The sequence below is a fragment of the Bidens hawaiensis genome, unplaced genomic scaffold (genome assembly GCF_021521415.1).
Source record: "Bidens hawaiensis isolate Kalapana, Puna unplaced genomic scaffold, B.hawaiensis_p1.1 tig00007041_1, whole genome shotgun sequence".
Classification (NCBI taxonomy): domain Eukaryota; kingdom Viridiplantae; phylum Streptophyta; class Magnoliopsida; order Asterales; family Asteraceae; genus Bidens; species Bidens hawaiensis.
This window is the reverse complement of record NW_027491483.1, coordinates 335,928-355,906: the sequence shown is the minus strand read 5'-3', so window position 1 is coordinate 355,906 and position 19,979 is coordinate 335,928. Positions and strand designations below refer to the sequence as shown.

The 19,979-nt window shown below is 44.0% G+C and overlaps 1 long non-coding RNA gene across 1 annotated transcript; it reads left to right on the top strand.

Annotated features, from left to right (window-relative positions):
- The first annotated feature begins 2,447 nt into the window (after nucleotides 1–2,447).
- On the top strand, nucleotides 2,448–18,180 carry LOC143634311 (uncharacterized). Its single transcript, XR_013153830.1, has 2 exons — nucleotides 2,448–2,587; nucleotides 18,119–18,180. It is a non-coding gene; the product is annotated as an uncharacterized LOC143634311 (long non-coding RNA).
- Nucleotides 18,181–19,979: the final 1,799 nt, after the last annotated feature.

Sequence of the window (19,979 nt, the reverse complement as noted above, 5' to 3'; positions counted from 1 at the left end):
CCCCGTGCCCCGTTCGAAATTTTATTGTATTGCCAATGGGGGTAATACACGAACCGGAGGAAAAACTGAGTATGGGTGGAACCTAGGAATCAGTTCATAAATTGGGTCATGGAGACTGCCATACAATATTTTGTGACCCTAAGAAAGAATCGGATCAATAATTGTGCCTTCACGCCACCCTATGACCCGTTCGAAATTTTGCCAGTATTTCCAAAGGGGGTAGTACACGAGCCGGAGGAAAAACTGAGTATGGGTGGAACCTCTGAATCGGATCATAAATTCGGTCATGGAGACTGCCATACAATATTTTATGTCCCTAAGAAAGAATCGGATCTATAATTATGCCCTCACGCCACCCCGTGGCCCGTTCGAAATTTTATTGTATTGCCATAGGGGTTAATACACGAACCGGTGGAAAAAACTGAGTATGGTTGGAACCTAGGAATCAGTTCATAAATTCGGTCATGGAGACTGCCATACAATATTTGTGACCCTAAGAAAGAATCGGATCAATAATTATGCCCTCACGCCACCCCGTGACCAGTTCGAAATTTTGCCAGTATTGCCAAAGGGGGTAGTACACGAGCCGGAGGAAAAACTGAGTATGGTTGGAACCTCTGAATCCGATCATAAATTCGGTCATGGAGACTGCCATACAATATTTTATGTCCCTAAGAAAAATCGGATCTATAATTATGCCCTCACGCCACCCCGTGGCCCGTTCGAAATTTTATTGTATTGCCATATGGGGTAATACACGAACCGGAGGAAAAACTGAGTATGGTTGGAACCTAGGAATCAGTTCATAAATTCGGTCATGGAGACTGCCATACAATATTTGTGACCCTAAGAAAGAATCGGATCAATAATTATGCCCTCACGCCACCACGTGACCCGTTCGAAATTTTGCCAGGATTGCCAAAGGGGGTAGTACACGAGCCGGAGGAAAAACTGAGTATGGGTGGAACCTCTGAATCGGATCATAAATTCGGTCATGGAGACTGCCATACAATATTTTATGTCCCTAAGAAAAATCGGATCTATAATTATGCCCTCACGCCACCCCGTGGCCCGTTCGAAATTTTATTGTATTGCCATATGGGGTAATACACGAACCGGAGGAAAAACTGAGTATGGTTGGAACCTAGGAATCAGTTCATAAATTCGGTCATGGAGACTGCCATACAATATTGTGTGACCCTAAGAAAGAATCGGATCAATAATTATGCCCTCACGCCACAACGTGACCCGTTCAAAATTTTGCCAGTATTGCCAAAGGGGGTAGTACACGAGCCGGAGGAAAACCTGAGTATGGGTGGAACCTCTGAATCGGATCATAAATTCGGTCATGGGGACTGCCATACAATATTTTATGTCCCAAAGAAAGAATCGGATCAATAATTATGCTCTAACGCACCCCGAGCCCCGTTCGAAATTTTATTGTATTGCCAATGGGGGTAATACACGAACCGGAGGAAAAACTGAGTATGGGTGGAACCTAGGAATCAGTTCATAAATTGGGTCATGGAGACTGCCATACAATATTTTGTGACCCTAAGAAAGAATCGGATCAATAATTGTGCCTTCACGCCACCCTGTGACCCGTTCGAAATTTTGCCAGTATTTCCAAAGGGGGTAGTACACGAGCCGGAGGAAAAACTGAGTATGTGTGGAACCTCTGAATCGGATCATAAATTCGGTCATGGAGACTGCCATACAATATTTTATGTCCCTAAGAAAGAATCGGATCTATAATTATGCCCTCACGCCACCCCCGTGGCCCGTTCGAAATTTTATTGTATCGCCATAGGGGGTAATACACGAACCGGAGGAAAAACTGAGTATGGTTGGAACCTAGGAATCAGTTCATAAATTCGGTCATGGAGACTGCCATACAATATTTGTGACCCTAAGAAAGAATCGGATCAATAATTATGCCCTCACGCCACCACGTGACTCGTTCGAAATTTTGCCAGCATTGCCAAAGGGGGTAGTACACGAGCCGGAGGAAAACCTGAGTATGGGTGGAACCTCTGAATCGGATCATAAATTCGGTCATGGAGACTGCCATACAATATTTTATGTCCCTAAGAAATAATCGGATCAAAAATTATGCCCTCACTCCACCCCGTGACCCGTTCGAAATTTTGCCAGTATTGCCAAAGGGGGTAATACACGAACCGGAGGAAAAACTGAGTATGGGTGGAACCTAGGAATCAGTTCATAAATTCGGTCATGGAGACTGCCATACAATATTTTGTGACCCTAAGAAAGAATCGGATCTATAATTATGCCCTCACGCCACCCCGTGGCCCGTTCGAAATTTTATTGTATTGCCATAGGGGTTAATACACGAACCGGTGGAAAAAACTGAGTATGGTTGGAACCTAGGAATCAGTTCATAAATTCGGTCATGGAGACTGCCATACAATATTTGTGACCCTAAGAAAGAATCGGATCAATAATTATGCCCTCACGCCACCCCGTGACCAGTTCGAAATTTTGCCAGTATTGCCAAAGGGGGTAGTACACGAGCCGGAGGAAAAACTGAGTATGGTTGGAACCTCTGAATCCGATCATAAATTCGGTCATGGAGACTGCCATACAATATTTTATGTCCCTAAGAAAAATCGGATCTATAATTATGCCCTCACGCCACCCCCGTGGCCCGTTCGAAATTTTATTGTATTGCCATATGGGGTAATACACGAACCGGAGGAAAAACTGAGTATGGTTGGAACCTAGGAATCAGTTCATAAATTCGGTCATGGAGACTGCCATACAATATTTGTGACCCTAAGAAAGAATCGGATCAATAATTATGCCCTCACGCCACCACGTGACCCGTTCGAAATTTTGCCAGGATTGCCAAAGGGGGTAGTACACGAGCCGGAGGAAAAACTGAGTATGGGTGGAACCTCTGAATCGGATCATAAATTCGGTCATGGAGACTGCCATACAATATTTTATGTCCCTAAGAAAAATCGGATCTATAATTATGCCCTCACGCCACCCCGTGGCCCGTTCGAAATTTTATTGTATTGCCATATGGGGTAATACACGAACCGGAGGAAAAACTGAGTATGGTTGGAACCTAGGAATCAGTTCATAAATTCGGTCATGGAGACTGCCATACAATATTTTGTGACCCTAAGAAAGAATCGGATCAATAATTATGCCCTCACGCCACCACGTGACCCGTTCAAAATTTTGCCAGTATTGCCAAAGGGGGTAGTACACGAGCCGGAGGAAAACCTGAGTATGGGTGGAACCTCTGAATCGGATCATAAATTCGGTCATGGGGACTGCCATACAATATTTTATGTCCCAAAGAAAGAATCGGATCAATAATTATGCTCTAACGCACCCCGAGCCCCGTTCGAAATTTTATTGTATTGCCAATGGGGGTAATACACGAACCGGAGGAAAAACTGAGTATGGGTGGAACCTAGGAATCAGTTCATAAATTGGGTCATGGAGACTGCCATACAATATTTTGTGACCCTAAGAAAGAATCGGATCAATAATTGTGCCTTCACGCCACCCTGTGACCCGTTCGAAATTTTGCCAGTATTTCCAAAGGGGGTAGTACACGAGCCGGAGGAAAAACTGAGTATGTGTGGAACCTCTGAATCGGATCATAAATTCGGTCATGGAGACTGCCATACAATATTTTATGTCCCTAAGAAAGAATCGGATCTATAATTATGCCCTCACGCCACCCCGTGGCCCGTTCGAAATTTTATTGTATCGCCATAGGGGGTAATACACGAACCGGAGGAAAAACTGAGTATGGTTGGAACCTAGGAATCAGTTCATAAATTCGGTCATGGAGACTGCCATACAATATTTGTGACCCTAAGAAAGAATCGGATCAATAATTATGCCCTCACGCCACCACGTGACTCGTTCGAAATTTTGCCAGCATTGCCAAAGGGGGTAGTACACGAGCCGGAGGAAAACCTGAGTATGGGTGGAACCTCTGAATCGGATCATAAATTCGGTCATGGAGACTGCCATACAATATATTATGTCCCTAAGAAATAATCGGATCAAAAATTATGCCCTCACTCCACCCCGTGACCCGTTCGAAATTTTGCCAGTATTGCCAAAGGGGGTAATACACGAACCGGAGGAAAAACTGAGTATGGGTGGAACCTAGGAATCAGTTCATAAATTCGGTCATGGAGACTGCCATACAATATTTTGTGACCCTAAGAAAGAATCGGATCAATAATTATGCCCTCACGCCACCCCGTGACCCGTTCGAAATTTTGCCAGTATTGCCAATGGGGGTAGTACACGAGCCGGAGGAAAAACTGAGTATGGGTGGAACCTCTGAATCAGATCATAAATTCGGTCATGGACACTGCCATACAATATTTTATGTCCTTAAGAAAGAATCGGATCTATAATTATGCCCTCACGCCACCCCGTGGCCCGTTCGAAATTTTATTGTATTGCCATAGGGGGTAATACACGAACCGGAGGAAAAACTGAGTATGGGTGGAACCTAGGAATCAGTTCATAAATTCGGTCATGGAGACTGCCATACAATATTTTGTGACCCTAAGAAAGAATCGGATCAATAATTATGCCCTCACGCCACCCCGTGACCCGTTCGAAATTTTGCCAGTATTGCCAATGGGGGTAGTATACGAGCCGGAGGAAAAACTGAGTATGGGTGGAACCTCTGAATCCGATCATAAATTCGGTCATGGACACTGCCATACAATATTTTATGTCCCTAAGAAAGAATCGGATCTATAATTATGCCCTCACGCCACCCCGTGGCCCGTTCGAAATTTTATTGTATTGCCATAGGGGGTAATACACGAACCGGAGGAAAAACTGAGTATGGTTGGAACCTAGGAATCAGTTCATAAATTCGGTCATGGAGACTGCCATACAATATTTGTGAACCTAAGAAAGAATCGGATCAATAATTATGCCCTCACGCCACTACGTGACCCGTTCGAAATTTTGCCAGTATTGCCAAAGGGGGTATTACACGAGCCGGAGGAAAACCTGAGTATGGGTGGAACCTCTGAATCGGATCATAAATTCGGTCATGGAGACTGCCATACAATATTTTATGTCCCAAAGAAAAATCAGATCTATAATTATGCCCTCACGCCACCCCGTGGCCCGTTCGAAATTTTATTGTATTGCCAAAGGGGGTAATACACGAACCGGAGGAAAAACTGAGTATGGTTGGAACCTAGGAATCAGTTCATAAATTCGGTCATGGAGACTTCCATACAATATTTGTGACCCTAAGAAAGAATCGGATCAATAATTATGCCCTCACGCCACCCCGTGATCCGTTCGAAATTTTGCCAGTATTGCCAAAGGGGGTAGTAGACGAGCCGGAGGAAAAACTGAGTATGTGTGGAACCTCTGAATCGGATCATAAATTCGGTCATGGAGACTGCCATACAATATTTTATGTCCCTAAGAAAAATCGGATCTATAATTATGCCCTCACGCCACCCCGTGACCCGTTCGAAATTTTAATGTATTGCCAAAGGGGGTAATACACGAACCGGAGGAAAAACTGAGTATGGTTGGAACCTAGGAATCAGTTCATAAATTCGGTCATGGAGACTGCCATACAATATTTGTGACCCTAAGAAAGAATCGGATCAATAATTATGCCCTCACGCCACCCCGTGACCCGTTCGAAATTTTGCCAGTATTGCCAAAGGGGGTAGTACACGAGCCGGAGGAAAAACTGAGTATGGGTGGAACCTCTGAATCAGATCATAAATTCGGTCATGGAGACAGCCATACAATATTTTATGTCCCTAAGAAAGAATCGGATCAATAATTATGCTCTCACGCCACCACGTGGCTCGTTCGAAATTTTATTGTATTGCAAAAGGGACACGAACCGGAGGAAAAACTTAGTATGGGTGGAACCTAGGAATCAGTTCATAAATTCGGTCATGGAGACTGCCATACAATATTTGTGACCCTAAGAAAGAATCGGATCAATAATTATGCCCTCACGCCACCCCGTGACCCGTTCGAAATTTTGCCAGTATTGCCAAAGGGGGTAGTACACGAGCCGGAGGAAAAACTGAGTATGGGTGGAACCTCTGAATCCGATCATAAATTCGGTCATGGACACTGCCATACAATATTTTATGTCCCTAAGAAAGAATCGGATCTATAATTATGCCCTCACGCCACCCCGTGGCCCGTTCGAAATTTTATTGTATTGCCAAAGGGGGTAATACACGAACCGGAGGAAAAACTGAGTATGGTTGGAACCTAGGAATCAGTTCATAAATTCGGTCATGGAGACTGCCATACAATATTTGTGACCCTAAGAAAGAATCGGATCAATAATTATGCCCTCACGCCACCCCGTGACCCGTTCGAAATTTTGCCAGTATTGCCAAAGGGGGTAGTACACGAGCCGGAGGAAAAACTGAGTATGGGTGGAACCTCTGAATCAGATCATAAATTCGGTCATGGAGACAGCCATACAATATTTTATGTCCCTAAGAAAGAATCGGATCAATAATTATGCTCTCACGCCACCACGTGGCTCGTTCGAAATTTTATTGTATTGCAAAAGGGACACGAACCGGAGGAAAAACTTAGTATGGGTGGAACCTAGGAATCAGTTCATAAATTCGGTCATGGAGACTGCCATACAATATTTTGTGACCCTAAGAAAGAATCGGATCAATAATTATGCCCTCACGCCACCCCGTGACCAGTTCGAAATTTTGCCAGTATTGCCAAAGGGGGTAGTACATGAGCCGGAGGAAAAACTGAGTATGGGTGGAACCTCTGAATCGGATCATAAATTCGGTCATGGAGACTGCCATACAATATTTTATGTCCCAAAGAAAAATCAGATCTATAATTATGCCCTCACGCCACCCCGTGGCCCGTTCGAAATTTTATTGTATTGCCAAAGGGGGTAATACACGAACCGGAGGAAAAACTGAGTATGGTTGGAACCTAGGAATCAGTTCATAAATTCGGTCATGGGGACTGCCATACAATATTTGTGACCCTAAGAAAGAATCGGATCAATAATTATGCCCTCACGCCACCCCGTGACCCGTTCGAAATTTTGCCAGTATTGCCAAAGGGGGTAGTACACGAGCCGGAGGAAAAACTGAGTATGGGTGGAACCTCTGAATCAGATCATAAATTCGGTCATGGAGACAGCCATACAATATTTTATGTCCCTAAGAAAGAATCGGATCAATAATTATGCTCTCACGCCACCACGTGGCTCGTTCGAAATTTTATTGTATTGCAAAAGGGACACGAACCGGAGGAAAAACTTAGTATGGGTGGAACCTAGGAATCAGTTCATAAATTCGGTCATGGAGACTGCCATACAATATTTTGTGACCCTAAGAAAGAATCGGATCAATAATTATGCCCTCACTCCACCCCGTGACCAGTTCGAAATTTTGCCAGTATTGCCAAAGGGGGTAGTACATGAGCCGGAGGAAAAACTGAGTATGGGTGGAACCTCTGAATCGGATCATAAATTCGGTCATGGAGACTGCCATACAATATTTTATGTCCCAAAGAAAAATCAGATCTATAATTATGCCCTCACGCCACCCCGTGGCCCGTTCGAAATTTTATTGTATTGCCAAAGGGGGTAATACACGAACCGGAGGAAAAACTGAGTATGGTTGGAACCTAGGAATCAGTTCATAAATTCGGTCATGGAGACTTCCATACAATATTTGTGACCCTAAGAAAGAATCGGATCAATAATTATGCCCTCACGCCACCCCGTGACCCGTTCGAAATTTTGCCAGTATTGCCAAAGGGGGTAGTAGACGAGCCGGAGGAAAAACTGAGTATGGGTGGAACCTCTGAATCAGATCATAAATTCGGTCATGGAGACAGCCATACAATATTTTATGTCCCTAAGAAAGAATCGGATCAATAATTATGCTCTCACGCCACCACGTGGCTCGTTCGAAATTTTATTGTATTGCAAAAGGGACACGAACCGGAGGAAAAACTTAGTATGGGTGGAACCTAGGAATCAGTTCATAAATTCGGTCATGGAGACTGCCATACAATATTTTGTGACCCTAAGAAAGAATCGGATCAATAATTATGCCCTCACGCCACCCCGTGACCAGTTCGAAATTTTGCCAGTATTGCCAAAGGGGGTAGTACATGAGCCGGAGGAAAAACTGAGTATGGGTGGAACCTCTGAATCGGATCATAAATTCGGTCATGGAGACTGCCATACAATATTTTATGTCCCAAAGAAAAATCAGATCTATAATTATGCCCTCACGCCACCCCGTGGCCCGTTCGAAATTTTATTGTATTGCCAAAGGGGGTAATACACGAACCGGAGGAAAAACTGAGTATGGTTGGAACCTAGGAATCAGTTCATAAATTCGGTCATGGAGGCTTCCATACAATATTTGTGACCCTAAGAAAGAATCGGATCAATAATTATGCCCTCACGCCACCCCGTGACCCGTTCGAAATTTTGCCAGTATTGCCAAAGGGGGTAGTAGACGAGCCGGAGGAAAAACTGAGTATGGGTGGAACCTCTGAATCGGATCATAAATTCGGTCATGGAGACTGCCATACAATATTTTATGTCCCTAAGAAAAATCGGATTTATAATTATGCCCTCACGCCACCCCGTGACCCGTTCGAAATTTTATTGTATTGCCAAAGGGGGTAATACACGAACCGGAGGAAAAACTGAGTATGGTTGGAACCTAGGAATCAGTTCATAAATTCGGTCATGGAGACTGCCATACAATATTTGTGACCCTAAGAAAGAATCGGATCAATAATTATGCCCTCACGCCACCCCGTGACCCGTTCGAAATTTTGCCAGTATTGCCAAAGGGGGTAGTACACGAGCCGGAGGAAAAACTGAGTATGGGTGGAACCTCTGAATCAGATCATAAATTCGGTCATGGAGACAGCCATACAATATTTTATGTCCCTAAGAAAGAATCGGATCAATAATTATGCTCTCACGCCACCACGTGGCTCGTTCGAAATTTTATTGTATTGCAAAAGAGACACGAACCGGAGGAAAAACTTAGTATGGGTGGAACCTAGGAATCAGTTCATAAATTCGGTCATGGAGACTGCCATACAATATTTGTGACCCTAAGAAAGAATCGGATCAATAATTATGCCCTCACGCCACCCCGTGACCAGTTCGAAATTTTGCCAGTATTGCCAAAGGGGGTAGTACATGAGCCGGAGGAAAAACTGAGTATGGGTGGAACCTCTGAATCGGATCATAAATTCGGTCATGGAGACTGCCATACAATATTTTATGTCCCTAAGAAAGAATCGGATCAAAATTATGCACTCACGCCACCCCGTGTCCCGTTCAAAATTTTATTGTATTGCCAAAGGGGGTAATACACGAACCGGAGGAAAAACTGAGAATGGTTGGAACCTAGGAATCAGTTCATAAATTCGGTCATGGAGACTGCCATACAATATTTTGTGACCCTAAGAAAGAATCGGATCAATAATTATGCCCTCACGCCACCACGTGACCCGTTCGATATTTTGCCAGTATTGCCAAAGGGGGTAGTACACGAGCCGGAGGAAAACCTGAGTATGGGTGGAACCTCTGAATCGGATCATAAATTCGGTCATGGGGACTGCCATACAATATTTTATGTCCCAAAGAAAGAATCGGATCAATAATTATGCTCTCACGCACCCCGAGCCCCGTTCGAAATTTTATTGTATTGCCAATGGGGGTAATACACGAACCGGAGGAAAAACTGAGTATGGGTGGAACCTCTGAATCGGATCATAAATTCGGTCATGGAGACTGCCATACAATATTTTATGTCCCTAAGAAAGAATCGGATCTATAATTATGCCCTCACGCCACCCCGTGGCCCGTTCGAAATTTTATTGTATCGCCATAGGGGGTAATACACGAACCGGAGGAAAAACTGAGTATGGTTGGAACCTAGGAATCAGTTCATAAATTCGGTCATGGAGACTGCCATACAATATTTGTGACCCTAAGAAAGAATCGGATCAATAATTATGCCCTCACGCCACCACGTGACCCGTTCGAAATTTTGCCAGTATTGCCAAAGGGGGTATTACACGAGCCGGAGGAAAACCTGAGTATGGGTGGAACCTCTGAATCCGATCATAAATTCGGTCATGGAGACTGCCATACAATATTTTATGTCCCAAAGAAAAATCAGATCTATAATTATGCCCTCACGCCACCCCGTGGCCCGTTCGAAATTTTATTGTATTGCCAAAGGGGGTAATACACGAACCGGAGGAAAAACTGAGTATGGTTGGAACCTAGGAATCAGTTCATAAATTCGGTCATGGAGACTTCCATACAATATTTGTGACCCTAAGAAAGAATCGGATCAATAATTATGCCCTCACGCCACCCCCGTGACCCGTTCGAAATTTTGCCAGTATTGCCAAAGGGGGTAGTACATGAGCCGGAGGAAAAACTGAGTATGGGTGGAACCTCTGAATCGGATCATAAATTCGGTCATGGAGACTGCCATACAATATTTTATGTCCCTAAGAAAGAATCGGATCAAAATTATGCACTCACGCCACCCCGTGTCCCGTTCAAAATTTTATTGTATTGCCAAAGGGGGTAATACACGAACCGGAGGAAAAACTGAGAATGGTTGGAACCTAGGAATCAGTTCATAAATTCGGTCATGGAGACTGCCATACAATATTTTGTGACCCTAAGAAAGAATCGGATCAATAATTATGCCCTCACGCCACCACGTGACCCGTTCGATATTTTGCCAGTATTGCCAAAGGGGGTAGTACACGAGCCGGAGGAAAACCTGAGTATGGGTGGAACCTCTGAATCGGATCATAAATTCGGTCATGGGGACTGCCATACAATATTTTATGTCCCAAAGAAAGAATCGGATCAATAATTATGCTCTCACGCACCCCGAGCCCCGTTCGAAATTTTATTGTATTGCCAAAGGGGGTAATACACGAACCGGAGGAAAAACTGAGTATGGTTGGAACCTAGGAATCAGTTCATAAATTCGGTCATGGAGACTGCCATACAATATTTGTGACCCTAAGAAAGAATCGGATCAATAATTATGCCCTCACGCCACCCCGTGACCCGTTCGAAATTTTGCCAGTATTGCCAAAGGGGGTAGTACACGAGCCGGAGGAAAAACTGAGTATGGGTGGAACCTCTGAATCAGATCATAAATTCGGTCATGGAGACAGCCATACAATATTTTATGTCCCTAAGAAAGAATCGGATCAATAATTATGCTCTCACGCCACCACGTGGCTCGTTCGAAATTTTATTGTATTGCAAAAGGGACACGAACCGGAGGAAAAACTTAGTATGGGTGGAACCTAGGAATCAGTTCATAAATTCGGTCATGGAGACTGCCATACAATATTTTGTGACCCTAAGAAAGAATCGGATCAATAATTATGCCCTCACGCCACCCCCGTGACCAGTTCGAAATTTTGCCAGTATTGCCAAAGGGGGTAGTACATGAGCCGGAGGAAAAACTGAGTATGGGTGGAACCTCTGAATCGGATCATAAATTCGGTCATGGAGACTGCTATACAATATTTTATGTCCCTAAGAAAGAATCGGATCAAAATTATGCACTCACGCCACCCCGTGTCCCGTTCAAAATTTTATTGTATTGCCAAAGGGGGTAATACACGAACCGGAGGAAAAACTGAGAATGGTTGGAACCTAGGAATCAGTTCATAAATTCGGTCATGGAGAATGCCATACAATATTTTGTGACCCTAAGAAAGAATCGGATCAATAATTATGCCCTCACGCCACCACGTGACCCGTTCGATATTTTGCCAGTATTGCCAAAGGGGGTAGTACACGAGCCGGAGGAAAACCTGAGTATGGGTGGAACCTCTGAATCGGATCATAAATTCGGTCATGGGGACTGCCATACAATATTTTATGTCCCAAAGAAAGAATCGGATCAATAATTATGCTCTCACGCACCCCGAGCCCCGTTCGAAATTTTATTGTATTGCCAATGGGGGTAATACACGAACCGGAGGAAAAACTGAGTATGGGTGGAACCTAGGAATCAGTTCATAAATTGGGTCATGGAGACTGCCATACAATATTTTGTGACCCTAAGAAAGAATCGGATCAATAATTGTGCCTTCACGCCACCCTGTGACCCGTTCTAAATTTTGCCAGTATTTCCAATGGGGGTAGTACACGAGCCGGAGGAAAAACTGAGTATGGGTGGAACCTCTGAATCCGATCATAAATTCGGTCATGGAGACTGCCATACAATATTTTATGTCCCTAAGAAAGAATCGGATCTATAATTATGCCCTCACGCCACCCCGTGGCCCGTTCGAAATTTTATTGTATCGCCATAGGGGGTAATACACGAACCGGAGGAAAAACTGAGTATGGTTGGAACCTAGGAATCAGTTCATAAATTCGGTCATGGAGACTGCCATACAATATTTGTGACCCTAAGAAAGAATCGGATCAATAATTATGCCCTCACGCCACCACGTGACCCGTTCGAAATTTTGCCAGTATTGCCAAAGGGGGTATTACACGAGCCGGAGGAAAACCTGAGTATGGGTGGAACCTCTGAATCGGATCATAAATTCGGTCATGGAGACTGCCATACAATATTTTATGTCCCAAAGAAAAATCAGATCTATAATTATGCCCTCACGCCACCCCGTGGCCCGTTCGAAATTTTATTGTATTGCCAAAGGGGGTAATACACGAACCGGAGGAAAAACTGAGTATGGTTGGAACCTAGGAATCAGTTCATAAATTCGGTCATGGAGACTTCCATACAATATTTGTGACCCTAAGAAAGAATCGGATCAATAATTATGCCCTCACGCCACCCCGTGACCCGTTCGAAATTTTGCCAGTATTGCCAAAGGGGGTAGTAGACGAGCCGGAGGAAAAACTGAGTATGGGTGGAACCTCTGAATCGGATCATAAATTCGGTCATGGAGACTGCCATACAATATTTTATGTCCCTAAGAAAAATCGGATTTATAATTATGCCCTCACGCCACCCCGTGACCCGTTCGAAATTTTATTGTATTGCCAAAGGGGGTAATACACGAACCGGAGGAAAAACTGAGTATGGTTGGAACCTAGGAATCAGTTCATAAATTCGGTCATGGAGACTGCCATACAATATTTGTGACCCTAAGAAAGAATCGGATCAATAATTATGCCCTCACGCCACCCCGTGACCCGTTCGAAATTTTGCCAGTATTGCCAAAGGGGGTAGTACACGAGCCGGAGGAAAAACTGAGTATGGGTGGAACCTCTGAATCAGATCATAAATTCGGTCATGGAGACAGCCATACAATATTTTATGTCCCTAAGAAAGAATCGGATCAATAATTATGCTCTCACGCCACCACGTGGCTCGTTCGAAATTTTATTGTATTGCAAAAGAGACACGAACCGGAGGAAAAACTTAGTATGGGTGGAACCTAGGAATCAGTTCATAAATTCGGTCATGGAGACTGCCATACAATATTTGTGACCCTAAGAAAGAATCGGATCAATAATTATGCCCTCACGCCACCCCGTGACCAGTTCGAAATTTTGCCAGTATTGCCAAAGGGGGTAGTACATGAGCCGGAGGAAAAACTGAGTATGGGTGGAACCTCTGAATCGGATCATAAATTCGGTCATGGAGACTGCCATACAATATTTTATGTCCCTAAGAAAGAATCGGATCAAAATTATGCACTCACGCCACCCCGTGTCCCGTTCAAAATTTTATTGTATTGCCAAAGGGGGTAATACACGAACCGGAGGAAAAACTGAGAATGGTTGGAACCTAGGAATCAGTTCATAAATTCGGTCATGGAGACTGCCATACAATATTTTGTGACCCTAAGAAAGAATCGGATCATTAATTATGCCCTCACGCCACCACGTGACCCGTTCGATATTTTTGCCAGTATTGCGAAAGGGGGTAGTACACGAGCCGGAGGAAAACCTGAGTATGGGTGGAACCTCTGAATCGGATCATAAATTCGGTCATGGGGACTGCCATACAATATTTTATGTCCCAAAGAAAGAATCGGATCAATAATTATGCTCTCACGCACCCCGAGCCCCGTTCGAAATTTTATTGTATTGCCAATGGGGGTAATACACGAACCGGAGGAAAAACTGAGTATGGGTGGAACCTAGGAATCAGTTCATAAATTGGGTCATGGAGACTGCCATACAATATTTTGTGACCCTAAGAAAGAATCGGATCAATAATTGTGCCTTCACGCCACCCTGTGACCCGTTCTAAATTTTGCCAGTATTTCCAATGGGGGTAGTACACGAGCCGGAGGAAAAACTGAGTATGGGTGGAACCTCTGAATCGGATCATAAATTCGGTCATGGAGACTGCCATACAATATTTTATGTCCCTAAGAAAGAATCGGATCTATAATTATGCCCTCACGCCACCCCGTGGCCCGTTCGAAATTTTATTGTATCGCCATAGGGGGTAATACACGAACCGGAGGAAAAACTGAGTATGGTTGGAACCTAGGAATCAGTTCATAAATTCGGTCATGGAGACTGCCATACAATATTTGTGACCCTAAGAAAGAATCGGATCAATAATTATGCCCTCACGCCACCACGTGACTCGTTCGAAATTTTGCCAGCATTGCCAAAGGGGGTAGTACACGAGCCGGAGGAAAACCTGAGTATGGGTGGAACCTCTGAATCGGATCATAAATTCGGTCATGGAGACTGCCATACAATATTTTATGTTCCTAAGAAATAATCGGATCAAAAATTATGCCCTCACTCCACCCCGTGACCCGTTCGAAATTTTGCCAGTATTTCCAAAGGGGGCAGTACATGAGCTAGAGGAAAAATTGAGTATTGGTGGAACCTCTGAATCAGTTCATAAATTCTGTCACGGAGACTGCCATACAATATTTTGTGACCCTAAGAAAGAATCAGATCAATAATTATGCCCTCACGCCACCCCGTGACCCGTTCGAAATTTTGCCAGTACTGCCAAAGGGGGTAGTACACGAGCCGGAGGAAAAACTGAGTATGGGTGGAACCTCTGAATCAGATCATAAACTCGGTCATAGAGACTGCCATACAATATTTTATGTCCCTAAGAAAGAATCGGATCTATAATTATGCCCTCACGCCACCCCGTGGTCAGTTCAAAATTTTATTGTATTGCCAAAGGGGGTAATACACGAACCGGAGGAAAAACTGAGTATGGGTGGAACCTAGGAATCAGTTCATAAATTCGGTCATGGAGACTGCCATACAATATTTTGTGACCCTAAGAAAGAATCGGATCAATAATTATGCCCTCACGCCACCCCGTGACCCGTTCGAAATTTTGCCAGTATTGCCAATGGGGGTAGTACACGAGCCGGAGGAAAAACTGAGTATGGGTGGAACCTCTGAATCCGATCATAAATTCGGTCATGGACACTGCCATACAATATTTTATGTCCCTAAGAAAGAATCGGATCTATAATTATGCCCTCACGCCACCCCGTGGCCCGTTCGAAATTTTATTGTATTGCCAAAGGGGGTAATACACGAACCGGAGGAAAAACTGAGTATGGTTGGAACCTAGGAATCAGTTCATAAATTCGGTCATGGAGACTGCCATACAATATTTTGTGACCCTAAGAAAGAATCGGATCAATAATTATGCCCTCACGCCACCCCGTGACCTGTTCGAAATTTTGCCAGTATTGCCAATGGGGGTAGTACACGAGCCGGAGGAAAAACTGAGTATGGGTGGAACCTCTGAATCCGATCATAAATTCGGTCATGGACACTGCCATACAATATTTTATGTCCCTAAGAAAGAATCGGATCTATAATTATGCCCTCACGCCACCCCCGTGGCCCGTTCGAAATTTTATTGTATTGCCATAGGGGGTAATACACGAACCGGAGGAAAAACTGAGTATGGTTGGAACCTAGGAATCAGTTCATAAATTCGGTCATGGAGACTTCCATACAATATTTGTGACCCTAAGAAAGAATCGGATCAATAATTATGCCCTCACGCCACCACGTGACCCGTTCGAAATTTTGCCAGTATTGCCAAAGGGGGTAGTACACGAGCCGGAGGAAAAACTGAGTATGGGTGGAACCTCTGAATCGGATCATAAATTCGGTCATGGAGACTGCCATACAATATTTTATGTCCCTAAGAAAAATCGGATCTATAATTATGCCCTCACGCCACCCCGTGGCCCGTTCGAAATTTTATTGTATTGCCAAAGGGGGTAATACACGAACCGGAGGAAAAACTGAGTATGGTTGGAACCAAGGAATCAGTTCATAAATTCGGTCATGGAGACTGCCATACAATATTTGTGACCCTAAGAAAGAATCGGATCAATAATTATGCCCTCACGCCACCCCGTGACCAGTTCGAAATTTTGCCAGTAGCCATAGGGGGTAGTACATGAGCCGGAGGAAAAACTGAGTATGGGTGGAACCTCTGAATCGGATCATAAATTCGGTCATGGAGACTGCCATACAATATTTTATGTTCCTAAGAAAGAATCGGATCAATAATTATGCACTCACGCCACCCCGTGTCCCGTTCAAAATTTTATTGTATTGCCAAAGGGGGTAATACACGAACCGGAGGAAAAACTGAGAATGGTTGGAACCTAGGAATCAGTTCATAAATTCGGTCATGGAGACTGCCATAAAATATTTTTTGACCCTAAGAAAGAATCGGATAAATAATTGTGCCTTCACGCCACCCTGTGACCCGTTCGAAATTTTGCCAGTATTTCCAAAGGGGGTAGTACACGAGCCGGAGGAAAAACTGAGTATGGGTGGAACCTCTGAATCGGATCATAAATTCGGTCATGGAGACTGCCATACAATATTTTATGTCCCTAAGAAAAAATCGGATCAATAATTATGCTCTCACGCCACCCCGTGGCTCGTTCGAAATTTTATTGTATTGCCAAAGGGACACGAACCGGAGGAAAAACTTAGTATGGGTGGAACCTAGGAATCAGTTCATAAATTCGGTCATGGAGACTGCCATACAACATTTTGTGACCCTAAGAAAGAATCGGATCAATAATTATGCCCTCACGCCACCCCGTGACCAGTTCGAAATTTTGCCAGTATTGCCAAAGGGGGTAGTACATGAGCCGGAGTAAAAACTGAGTTTGGGTGGAACCTCTGAATCGGATCATAAATTCGGTCATGGAGACTGCCATACAATATTGTATGTCCCTAAGAAAGAATCGGATCAATAATTATGCACTCACGCCACCCCGTGTCCCTTTCAAAATTTTATTGTATATCCAAAGGGGGTAATACACGAACCGGAGGAAAAACTGAGAATGGTTGGAACCTAGGAATCAGTTCATAAATTCGGTCATGGAGACTGCCATACAATATTTTGTGACCCTAAGAAAGAATCGGATCAATAATTATGCCCTCACGCCACCACGTGACCCGTTCGAAATTTTGCCAGTATTGCCAAAGGGGGTAGTACACGAGCCGGAGGAAAACCTGAGTATGGGTGGAACCTCTGAATCGGATCATAAATTCGGTCATGGGGACTGCCATACAATATTTTATGTCCCTAAGAAAAATCGGATCTATAATTATGCCCTCACGCCACCCCGTGGCCCGTTCGAAATTTTATTGTATTGCCAAAAGGGGTAATACACGAACCGGAGGAAAAACTGAGTATGGGTGGAACCTAGGAATCAGTTCATAAATTCGGTCATGGAGACTGCCATACAATATTTTGTGACCCTAAGAAAGAATCGGATCAATAATTATGCCCTCACGCCACCACGTGACCCGTTCGAAATTTTGCCAGTATTGCCAAAGGGGGTAGTACACGAGCCGGAGGAAAACCTGAGTATGGGTGGAACCTCTGAATCGGATCATAAATTCGGTCATGAGGACTGCCATACAATATTTTATGTCTCAAAGAAAGAATCGGATCAATAATTATGCTCTCACGCACCCCGTGCCCGGTTCGAAATTTTATTGTATTGCCAATGGGGGTAATACACGAACCGGAGGAAAAACTGAGTATGGGTGGAACCTAGGAATCAGTTCATAAATCAGGTCATGGAGACTGCCATACAATATTTTGTGACCCTAAGAAAGATTCTGATCAATAATTGTGCCTTCACGCCACCCTGTGACCAGTTCGAAATTTTGTCAGTATTTCCAAAGGGGGTAGTACACGAGCCGGAGGAAAAACTGAGTATGGGTGGAACCTCTGAATCGGATCATAAATTCGGTCATGGAGACTGCCATACATTATTTTATCTCCCTAAGAAAGAATCGGATCTATAATTATGCCCTCACGTCACCCCGTGGCTCGTTCGAAATTTTTTTGTATTGCCAAAGGGGGTAATACACTAACCGGAGGAAAAACATAGTATGGGTGGAACATATGAATCAGTTCATAAATTCAGTCATGGAGACTGCCATACAATATTTTGTGACCCTAAGAACGAATCGGATCAATAATTATGCCCTCACGCCACCCCGTGACCCGTTCGAAATTTTGCCAGTATTGCCAAAGGGGGAAGTACACGAGCCGGAGAACAAATTGAGTATGGGTGGAACCTCTGAATCGGATCATAAATTCGGTCATGGAGACTGCTATTCAATATTTTGTGACCCTAAGAAATAATCGGATCAATAATTATGCCCTCACGCCACCCCGTGACCCGTTCGAAATTTTGCAAGTATTGCCAAAGTGGGTAGTACACGAGCCGGAAGAAAAACTGAGTATGGGTGGAACATCTGAATAGGATCATAAATTCGGTCATGGAGACTGCCATACAATATTTTATGTCCCTAAGAAAGAATCGGATCAATAATTATGCCCTCACGACACCCCGTGGCCCGTTCGAAATTTTATTGTATTGCCAAAAGGGGTATTACACGAACCGGAGGAAAAACTGAGTATGGGTGGAACCTAGGAATCAGTTCATTAATTCGGTCATGGAGACAGCCATACAATATTTTGTGATCCTAAGAAAGAATCGGATCAATAATTATGCCCTCACGCCACCCCGTGACCCGTTCGAAATTTTGCCAGTATAGCCAAAGTGGGTAGTACACAAGCCGGAGGAAAAACTGAGTATGGGTGAAACCTCTGAATCGGATCATAAATTAGGTCATGGAGACTGCCATACAATATTTTATGTCCCTAAGAAAGAATCGGATCAATAATTATGCTCTCACGCCACCCTGTGGCCCGTTCGAAATTTTATTGTATTGCCAAAGGGACACGAACCGGAGGAAAAACTTAGTATGGGTGGAACCTAGGAATCAGTTCATAAATTCCGTCATAGAGACTGCCATACAATATTTTGTGACCCTAAGAAAGAATCGGATCAATAATTTTGCCCTCACGCCACCCCGTGACCAGTTCGACATTTTGCCAGTATTGCCAAAGGGGGTAGTACATGAGCCGGAGGAAAAACTGAGTATGGGTGGAACCTCTGAATCGGATCATAAATTCGGTCATCGAGACTGCCATACAATATTTTATGTCCCTATGAAAGTATCGGATCAATAATTATGCTCTCACGCCACCCCGTGGCCAGTTCAAAATTTTATTGGATTGCCAAAGGGGGTAATACACGAACCGGAGGAAAAACAGAGTATGGGTGGAACCTAGGAATCAGTTCATAAATTCGATCATGGAGACTGCCATACTATTTTTTGTGACCCTAAGAAAGAATCGGATCAATAATTATGCCCTCACGCCACCCCGTGACCCGTTCGAAATTTTGCCAGTATTGCCAAAGGGGGTAGTACACGAGCCGGAGGAAAAACTGAGTATGGGTGGAACCTCTGAATCGGATCATAAATTCGGTTATGGGGACTGCTATACAATATTTTGTGACCCTAAGAAAGAATCGGATCAATAATTATGCCCTCACGCCACCCCGTGACCCGTTCGAAA